The 10020-nt window shown below is 39.8% G+C and overlaps 1 protein-coding gene across 1 annotated transcript in view; it reads left to right on the forward strand.

Annotated features, from left to right (window-relative positions):
- RAB3GAP1 (RAB3 GTPase activating protein catalytic subunit 1) overlaps positions 1 to 10020 on the forward strand; it is a gene marked incomplete at its 3' end in the record, with an annotated part of 76359 nt that overhangs the window by 44079 nt on the left and 22260 nt on the right. The window lies entirely within an intron of this gene.

Genomic DNA, 10020 nt, shown 5'->3' on the forward strand with positions numbered 1-10020 from the left:
CTCGCCCAGACTGGAGTGCAGTGGCCGCTCCCAGCCACCACAGCCTCGACCTGCTGGGCTCCGGCGATCCTTCCGCCTCAGCCTTCCACGTAGCTGGAACTACAGGCACACGCTACCACGCCCGGCTAATTTTTGATTTATTGTAGAGATGGGGGTCTCACCAAGTTGCCCAGGCGGGTCTCGAACCGGCGGGTTCAGGCAATCCACTCACCTCAGCCTCCGAAAGGCGTGGGATTACAGGCTGAGCCACTGAGCCCGGCTGAAATGTTTTTTTTTTCATTGCTTGTCATCACCATTTTTGGTGATAAAGTACTTTATGCATATATTCTTTATACTACTGTTTGAAAAGGTCCTGAATGCTGTTTCTTTCTGAAGTAATACATTTGAGAGTTATAAAATAGTTGCATTCAAAGTAAGTGATATGTTTCATGATTTGCCTATGTGGGATTAACAACAATTATGTCAAATATTGCTTAATTTTTGTTACTTTTGGTCTTTATTGGAGTAAGAAAGAAAAATGCATATTAAAATAGACAAAAATGAATGGTTGATTGACCTACCTTTCTTAGTTGGAGGACTATTTACATTTAACAATAGTATTTAGTGTACATATATAATATATTAGATGAAACAGTTCTTTTATTAAAATTTGGTGGTGACATTTTTATTTGTGTTAATACATTAGTACACCTAATACATTTAAGTTACTGGGCTGGAAATCATAGGAAATGTATAGATTTATTAAAGAAATACATTATCCTATATCACTTTTGCCTTCTGCCTTTCCCATTCTCTCTTCTTTATTTCCACACACACAAAAAGAGGGCAAAAAATAACCTCACACTTCATAATATTAGCAATCAAGCAGAAAATCATGGGAAATATGGAGTGTATCCATCCAAATATTTTTATGAGCAATGGCATACTCATGGCCACCACAGCCTCAAGCTGCTGGGCTCAGGTAATCCTTCCACCTCAGCCTTCCAAGTGGCTGGAACTACAGGCATGTGCCACGACACCTGGCTAATTTTTTTCATTTTTTGTAGAGATGAGGTCTCGCCAAGTTGCTCAGGCTGGTCTCAAACCCGTGAGCTCAGACAATCCTCTCGCCTCTGCCTCCCAAAGTGCTGGAATTATAGGCATGAGCCACCAAGCAAGGCTGGGTTTTGTTTTTTATTTATTTATTATTATTTTTTGAATCAGAGTCTCACTGTTGCCCAGACTGGAGTGCAATGGCATGCTCATGGCTACCGCAGCCTTTACCTGCTGGGCTCAGGTGATTCTTCCACCTGAGCCTTCCAAGTAGCTGGAACTATAGGCATGTGCCACCACACTCAGCTAATTTTTTTTTTTTTTTTGAGTTGGAGTCTCACTCAGTCGCCCAGACTAGAGTGCAGTGGCCGCTCCCGGCCACCGCAGCCTCGACCTGCTGGGCTCCGGCGATCCTTCCGCCTCAGCCTTCCAAGTAGTTGGAACTACAGGCGCGCGCTACCACGCCTGGCTAATTTTTGATTTATTGTAGAGATGAGGTCTCGCCAAGTTGCCCAGATGGGTCTCGAACCCGCGGGTTCAGGCAATCCACTCATCTCAGCCTCCCAAAGGTGCGGGATTACAGGCTGAGCCACTGAGCCCGGCAGCTAATTTTTTTTATTTATTGTAGATACAAGATCTTGCCAAGTTGTCCAGGTTGGTCTCGACCTTGGATTTAGGCAATTCTCTCGTCTTGGCCTCCCAAAGTGTTGGGATTACAGACTTGAGTCACTGTACCCGGCAGGGTTTTGCTTTTTAAATAGACCGTTTTAAAGAAGTTTTAGGTTCACAGTGAAATTCAGCAAAAGGTACAGAGATTTATCATATTCCCCATTTCTCCACATATGCATAATCTCGCTTTTACCAGCATCTTCCTCCATAGTAGTATGTTTATTACAATTGATGAACATGCACTGGCACATCAGTATAACCCAGAGCTCAAAGATTGTGTTAGGGTTCACTCTTGAGTAATTCATCCCATGAGGTTTTACAAATGTATAATGCATGTATCCCCCATTATCATACCATACAGAGTTGTCTCACTACCCTGAGTATCTTCTTTGCTTTATTCATTCTTCCTTCTCTAAATCCTGGCAACCACTGATCTGTTTTACCATCTCCATAGTTTTGCCTTTTCCAGAGTGTCATAAGTTGGAATCTATGGTATGTGGCCTTTTCAGATTGATTTCTTTCACTTTATAATATGCATTTAAGTTTTCTTGGTGTCTTTCCATGGCATGATAGTTCATTTCTTTTTAGTGCTAAGTAATATTACAATGTGTAGATGTGCCATAGCTTATTTTTCCATATACCTGCTGCAGGGCATCTTGGTTGCTTCTAAGCTTGGCAATTATGAATATAGCTGCTGTAAGCATCCATGTGCATGTTTTGTGTGCACATAATTATTCAGTTCCTCCGGGTAAGCACCAAAGAACACAACTGCTGCTTGTATGGGAAGAATATGTTTAGTTTTTTAAGAAACCACTAAACTGTTTTCCAGAGGGCTATACTATTTTTCATTCCAAACAGCAGTGAATGAGAGCTCCTGTGGTGCACATCTTCACCAGCACTTGGTGGTGTCAGTGTTCTGGATTTTGGCTATTCTAGTAGTTGTGTAGTAGGATCCCATTGTTGTATTGTATTGTATTTATTTATTTATTTGAGTCAGAGTCTTACTCTGTCACCTATTTTTTATTTGTTTGTTTGTTTATTTGAGTAGGAGTCTCAAATAAGCAAACCTGGGCTGTTGCCCGGGCTGGAGTGCAGTGGCATGGCATGCTCACGGCCGCTGCAGCCTCAATCTGCTGGGCGGTCCTTCTGTCTCAGCCTTCCAAGTGGCTGGAACCAAAGGCACGCACCACACACTGGCAAATTTTTTTTTTTTTTGAGTTGGAGTCTCACTCTGTCGCCCAGACTGGAGTGCAGTGGCCGCTCCTGGCCAGTGCAGCCTCGATCCGCTGGGCTCCGACGATCCTTCTGCCTCAGCCTTCTGAGTAGCCGGAATTACAGGCATGCGCTACCACGCCCAGCTGATTTTTTGATTTATTGTAGAGATGAGGTCTCACCAAGTTGCCCAGGTGGGTCTCGAACCCGCGGGCTCAGTCAATCCACTCACCTCAGCCTCCCAAAGGCGCGGGATTATAGGCTGAGCCACCGAGCCCGGCTACACTGGCAAATTTTTAAATTTTGGTTTAGAGACGAGGTCTTGCCAGGCTGTTCTCGAACCCCTGGGCTCAGGAAGTCCTCTTGCCTCCACCTCCTAAAGTGCTGGTATTACAGGTATGAGCCACCACGTTTTTGTTTTAGTTTGCATTTCCCTGATTACATATGATGTGGAACATCTTTTTCATATACTTATTAGCTGTCTAAATATTTTCTTTGGTGAGGTGTCTGGTTGAAGTCTTTGGTCCATTTTAAAAATTGGGTTATGTTCTTATTTTGAGTTTTGTAGTTATTTCTATATTTTGGACAATAGTTCTCTATCTGAAATTTCTTTGTAAATGTTTTCTCCTAGTCTGTGGGTGTCTTTTTATTTTCTTGACAGTGTCTTTCACAGAGCAAAATTTTAAATTTTAATGAAGTTCATTTATTATCATTTATTTCTTTCATGGATTCTGTCTTTGGGGTTGCTGAAAAGTTATCAACAAACTCAAAGTCATGTAGATTTTCTTCTATGTTATATTCTAGAAGTTTTATACTTTTGCATTTTGCATTTAGATCTGTGGTCCATTTTGAATTAGTCTTTGTAAAGGGTGTAAGGTCTATTTCTAGATTCTTTAAACAACTTTTTATTTTAAAAATGTGGGATACAGTTTAGGGTTAGGTATACAAGTTGGTCATTATCCATGTACCCTTGTTGATGAGGTGTCCCCCCTCCCCTGGCAGTTTCTCACCACTGCCAATCCCTTTCTTACTGTATTATGGTAATTGTTCAAGGTTCACTTATGAGTGAGAACATGTGGTACTCATTTCTTTGTTACTGTGATAGATCACTCAATATTATAGACTCTAAGATCATCCAGGTTGCTGTGAAGTTCATAATTTTGTCCTTTATGGCTATATATAGTCCATTGTATATATGTACCACATTTTTTTTTTTTTTTATCCAGTCCTCTTTCAGTGGGCAGCGTGGTTAGTTCCATGTTTTCCTAGTGTGAATAATGCTGCAATAAACATGAGTGTGCAGGTATCTTTTTCATAGAGTGATTTGAGTTCTTCCAGGTATATTCCCAGTAGGGGGATTGCAGGGTCTTATGGGAGGTCGATTTTTAGATCTTTTAGGAATTGCCAAACTGTTTTCCACAGTGGATTCATTTTTTTACATGTGTTTATCCAGTTGTTCTAGCATGAGTTGTTGAAAAGACTATTTTTCATTGTATTGCTTCTACTTTTCAGAGATTAACTGACTATATTTATGTGAATCTATTTCTGTGCTCTCATTTTCTGCCATTGTTCTATTTGTATATGAGTATTTTTTTTCCACCAGTACCACACCGTATTTACTTCTGTAGCTTTATAATAGTGCTTGAAGTTTGGTAGTGTTAATTCTCTCTTTTCCTTCAGTATTTTGTTGGTATTCTAGGTCTTTTGCCTCTCCATGTAAACTTTAGGATAAATTTGTTGATATCATCAAAATAAGTTACTCTGATATTGATTGGGATTGCATTGAGTCTGTAGATCAAGTTGGAAAGAACTGATGTTGATAATATTGTCTTCCTATCTGTGAGTGTAGAATATCTTCTCATTTATTTCTTCTTTGCTGTCTCTCATCAGAGTTTTGTAGTTTTCCTCGTATAGATCTTTTATGTATTTTATTAAACTTTTTTTTTCATAAATGCTATTTTACTATACATATTGTTCTGAAATTATTTTTTCTCAATATTTCATGATAGTTTTTCTGTCAGTATATTCAGGTATACTTTATTTTTATAGCTATTAAGTATTCCATAGTATGTATGGGGGCATTACTCTAATTATTTACCCACTCTTGTATTGAAAGATATTTAGATTGCTTCTAGATTTTTACAAGTAAGCTATTATAATGAACATCACTATACATACATCTTTTTGCATTTGTACGTGTGTGTGTGTGTGTGTGTTTTTGAGACAGTTTCTCACTCTGTCACCCGGACTGGAGTGCAGTGGCACACTCCCAGCCACCGCAGCCTTGACCTGCTGGGCTCCGGTGATCCTTCCACCTCAACCTTCCAAGTAGCTGGAACTACAGGCATATGCTACCACACCCGGCTAGTTTTTTGATTTATTGTAGAGATGAGGTCTCGCCAAGTTGTCCAGACGGGCCACGAACCTGCGGGCTCAGGCAATCCACTCACCTCAGCCTCCCAAAGCGCACGATTACAGGCTGAGCCACCAAACCCGACTATGTTCCAGTATTCTTGCCAGCACTGGAATTTATCAGTATTTTATATTTTTTGTCAGTAGGTTAACAGTAAAATCTTGTTCTAATTTTTATTTATTTATTATTTATTTATTTATTTATTTATTTTTGAGTTGGAGTCTCACTCTGTCACCCAGACTGGAGTGCAGTGGCCGCTCCCAGCCACCGCAGCCTCGACCTGCTGGGCTCCGACGATCCTTCCGCCTCAGCCTTCCGAGTAGCTGGAACTTACAGGCGTGCGCTACCACGCCCGGCTGATTTTTGATTTATTGTAGGGATAAGGTCTCGCCAAGTTTCCCGGGTGGGTCTCGAACCCACAGTCTCAGGCAATCCACTCACCTCAGCCTCCCAAAGGCGCAGGATTACAGGCTGAGTCACTGAGCTCGACTATTTATTTTTATTTATTTATGTTTGAGGCAGAGTCTCACTCTGTTGTTCAGACTGGAGGGCAGTGACATGATGATGGCTGACCATAACCTTGACCTTCTAGGTTCAGGTGATCCTTCCATCTCAGCCTCCCAAGTAGCTGGGAGTACAGGTGTGTACCACCACACTTGGTAATCTTTTTTATTTTTTTGTAGTGACGAGGTCTCGTTAAGATGCCCAGGCCGATTTTGAACTCTTGACCTCAAGTGATCCTCCCTCCTTGGCCTCCCAAATTCCTGGGATTACAGGCATAGGTATGAACCACTGCACCTAGCCCTTTGTTTTAATTTTTATTTTTCTAGTAAATAGTGAAGTTGAGCATAGGACTTATTAGCCATTTGTATTTTTCTTTTCTTTTTGAGTTGAAGTCTCCCTCTGTCACCCAAGCTGCAGTGCAGTGATATGCTCACGGCCACCGCAGCCTCGAACGGCTGGTCTCAGGTGATCCTTCTACTTTAACCTTCTAAGTAGCTAGAACTACAGGTGCATGCCACCATACCTGGCTAATTTTTTGATTTATTGTAGAGACAAAGTCTCACCAAAAATTTGATTTATTGTAGAGACAAGGTCTCTTTATTGGTCTTGAACTCCTGGACTCAGGCAATCCTCTCTCTTCTGCCTCCCAAAATGCTGGGATTACAGGTGTGAGCCACCGCTCCTGGTCTCTCTTTTTTTTTTAAAGAGACGTGGTCTTACTCTGCTGCCCAGACTGGAATGTAGTAGTGCGAACACACCTCACTACATCCTTGAACTCCTGGGCTCCAGCCATCCTTCTTCCTCAGCCTTTTGAGTAGCTGAAACTACAGGCATACGCTACCATGCTCAGTAGTTCTTATTCTATAAAATGTGTATTCGTTTTTCTTCATTTTTTATGTTTAACCTTTTTATTATGATAAAACGTACATAACTAAAATTTACCATTTTAACCACTTTTAACTATACAGTTCATTGGTATTGAGTATGTTTATATTTTGTACAACCATCATCACTATCCATTCCAAAACTTTATCTTCTTGTACTAAAACTTTAACCATTAAACAATAACTTCCCTCCTATACCTCCAAGCCCCTAGCAATCACCAGTCTACTTTATGCCTCTATGAATTTGACTCCTCTAGGTATCTCATATAAGTAGAATCATAAAATATTTGCCCCTTTGTGACTGGCTTTAGATCACTTAGAATAATATTGTCTTCAGGGCTCATCTATGTCATAGTATATATCAGAATTTCATTCCTTTTTAAGACTAAGTCATATTCTGTTGTATATACCCCATTTAATTTTTCCATTCATCTGTTGATGGACATTTGGATTGTTTATACATTTTGGCTATGGTGAATAATGCTGCTATGAACATGCACATTCAAATATCTAGTTGCATCTCTGTTTTCAGTTCTTTTGGATATATACCCAGAAGTGGAATTGCTAAATCAAATGGCTAGTCTATATTTAATTTTTTAAGAACCATTATACTCTTAGATTAACCAATTTACATTTCTACCAACAATGCCCAAGGATTTCAATTTCTCTACATCCTTGCTAGCACTTGTTGGTTTGTTTGATAGTAGCCTTCCTAATGGGTTTGAGATGGTATCTCATAGTGGCTTTGATTTGCATTTTCCTAAGATTAGTGATGTTGAACACTTTTTTCACGTGCTTATTTGCCATTTGTGTATTTTCTTTGGTGCAACATTTATTCAAGTTCTTTGTCCACTTTAAAATCTGGGGTTTTTGTTGTTGTTATTGCTGCCTTTTAAAAAAGTTCCCACTTAATATTTGTTCACTTGATTAAGGCATGGTCTCGGGCCTCACATAGACCTAGTAAGGAAAATAAACCAGTGATTTATATTGGCATTTTAAAGATTATAATAATAGGAAGAGATGTTAGAATTTAAAGAAGAGAGTACATTTAAAAAGGATGATGGAGTGGTATTTGAGGAAAATCTATGAAAAAAGGATTTATCAGTACTTGGATATTTAGTAGTAGCATTAGAGCTGAGGATGGGGAGACTTTTAAATAGTGGAAACAAAGACATAGGGGATAGAAGGTATATTGCAGATAAATAGAAAGCAGTTCAGATTGACTTATTTGTTATTAATGGGAGTGTATACCAGCACTGTGTGTGTGTGTGTGTGTGTGTGTGTGTGTGTGTGTGTGTGTGTGTGTACAGTAATGAGGTTATTTGGCAACAACTATCAGTATTAAAAATGCAGTTGTTGGGCCGGGCAAGGTTGCTCACGTCTATAATCCCAGCACTTTGGGAGGCCAAGGTGAGAGGATTGTGAGCTCACAGGTTCGAGACCAGCCTGACCTCATCTCTTCAATGAATCAAAAAATTAGCTGGGCATGATGGCATGCGCCTGTAGTTCCAGCTACTTGGAAGGCTGAGGCAGAAGGACTCTAGCCTGGGTGACAGAGACTCCAACTAAAAAAAAAAAAAAATTCAAATGTTCTTTTATTATCAGCTACTAGAAATTTATTACACAAATATCCTTGTAGAAATAGACAATTGCAGAATTGTTGCAGTGGCATAAAACTGGAAATAATGTTCTGAAAAGTAGGGAATTGGCTGTTGAAAAGAAGGTTTAGAAAGTATATATGTGTAGCATAACCTTATTGAGGATAGGGTCACTCTATGGACAGATGCAACATTTCTGAAAGAATAACCAAGAAACTTTTGACAATGATTTCACACTAGTACGGGGGATGGCACAGGGGGAATGTTCACTCATTTTATTTTCTTTCTTACAAGAACATTTGAAAAAAGAAAACAATTTTTAACGACCTTTAGAGCTTGATTTTCAAAGCTCTGAATTCTTTACAGTATTTGATGCTGTCTTTTCATGACTGATTTTGATTTCAGGTGTAGAAGGGTGGTAGCAGGTTGAGGAAATAAGTTTTTGTCATCTAAATAATAAACATTATGAGTTTAGACTAAAGAAATCTTTACTACTATTTGGAAAATTTCTTGAGAATGTTCATAAAAATAAATATTAATAACTCTTTACATATCCAGATATTTAAAGAAATTAGAAAAATGAATACTACCTTTAATTAAGTTGCTTTTTAAAAAGATATATTAAGTAAAACTACATTGAACAGTGGGTTGGAGAGGAATTTTCAGTAGACGAGATCACCAACTTCACCTTGTATTTTTATTTTGTTTTGTTTTTTTTTGAGTTGGAGTCTCATTCTGTCGCCCAGACTGGAGTGCAGTGGCTGCTCCCAGCCACCGCAGCCTTGACCTGCTGGGCTCCGGTGATCCTTCCACCTCAGCCTTCCAAGTAGCCGGAATTACAGGAATGCGCTACCATGCCCGGCTGATTTTTTGATTTATTGTAGAGATGAGGTCTCGCTGCCCAGGTGGGTCTCGAACCCACGGGCTCAGGCAATCCACTCACCTCAGCCTCCCAAAGGCGTGGGATTACAGGCTGAGCCACCGAGCCCGGCTCCCTTGTATTTTTATAAAGTTTGGCAGCCAATTTGTGACTTTAAAGGATGAGGCAACTAAATGAGAAGCTTTCATTAATGTAGATATCGTAGCAAGATTAAGCTCTTTATGATAATTTTGTGACTCCTCTCTAATGTGTTATTGAGTTAAAAAACACAATAATTCCTTAATTAGGGAACTTAGTAAACTGTGTTCTTACCTTTAGACAGCTTTTGTACATCATGACTGATAATTTTCCTGCAACTCAGGGAATCTATCAAATTTTACTCTCTGAATTGGTGGACTTAATGCTGTCAGTTCACAAAAGCAAGAGTTTAATGCTTGCTTTCTTCTTTTATATTATAAACTTAACTTTAAGGCAAAACTGTTATTTAATGGTCTTTGTGATTTCAGCAAAGTGCTTCTAATTTGAAAAGACTAGAGGGGAGCTAGTAGGTTGATGATCAAAGTGCTTCTTAAAGAAATTTTAGGTTGTCATAGGTTCAGTTGCGTTTTAAAAAAAGAAGTGTCAGCCGGGCTCGGTGGCTCAGCCTGTAATCCCGTGCCTTTGGGAGGCTGAGGTGAGTGGATTGCCTGAGCCCGTGGGTTCAAGACCCGCCTGGGCAGCGAGAACTCATCTCTACAATAAATCAAAAAATCAGCCGGGTGTGGTAGCGCATGCCTGTAATTCCGGCTACTTAGAAGGCTGAGGCAGAAGGATCGCCGGAGCTCAACA

Source organism: Carlito syrichta, unplaced genomic scaffold, assembly GCF_000164805.1.
Source record: "Carlito syrichta isolate Samal-C Ts95f unplaced genomic scaffold, Tarsius_syrichta-2.0.1 Scaffold314847, whole genome shotgun sequence".
In the NCBI taxonomy this organism is placed as follows: Eukaryota; Metazoa; Chordata; class Mammalia; order Primates; family Tarsiidae; genus Carlito; species Carlito syrichta.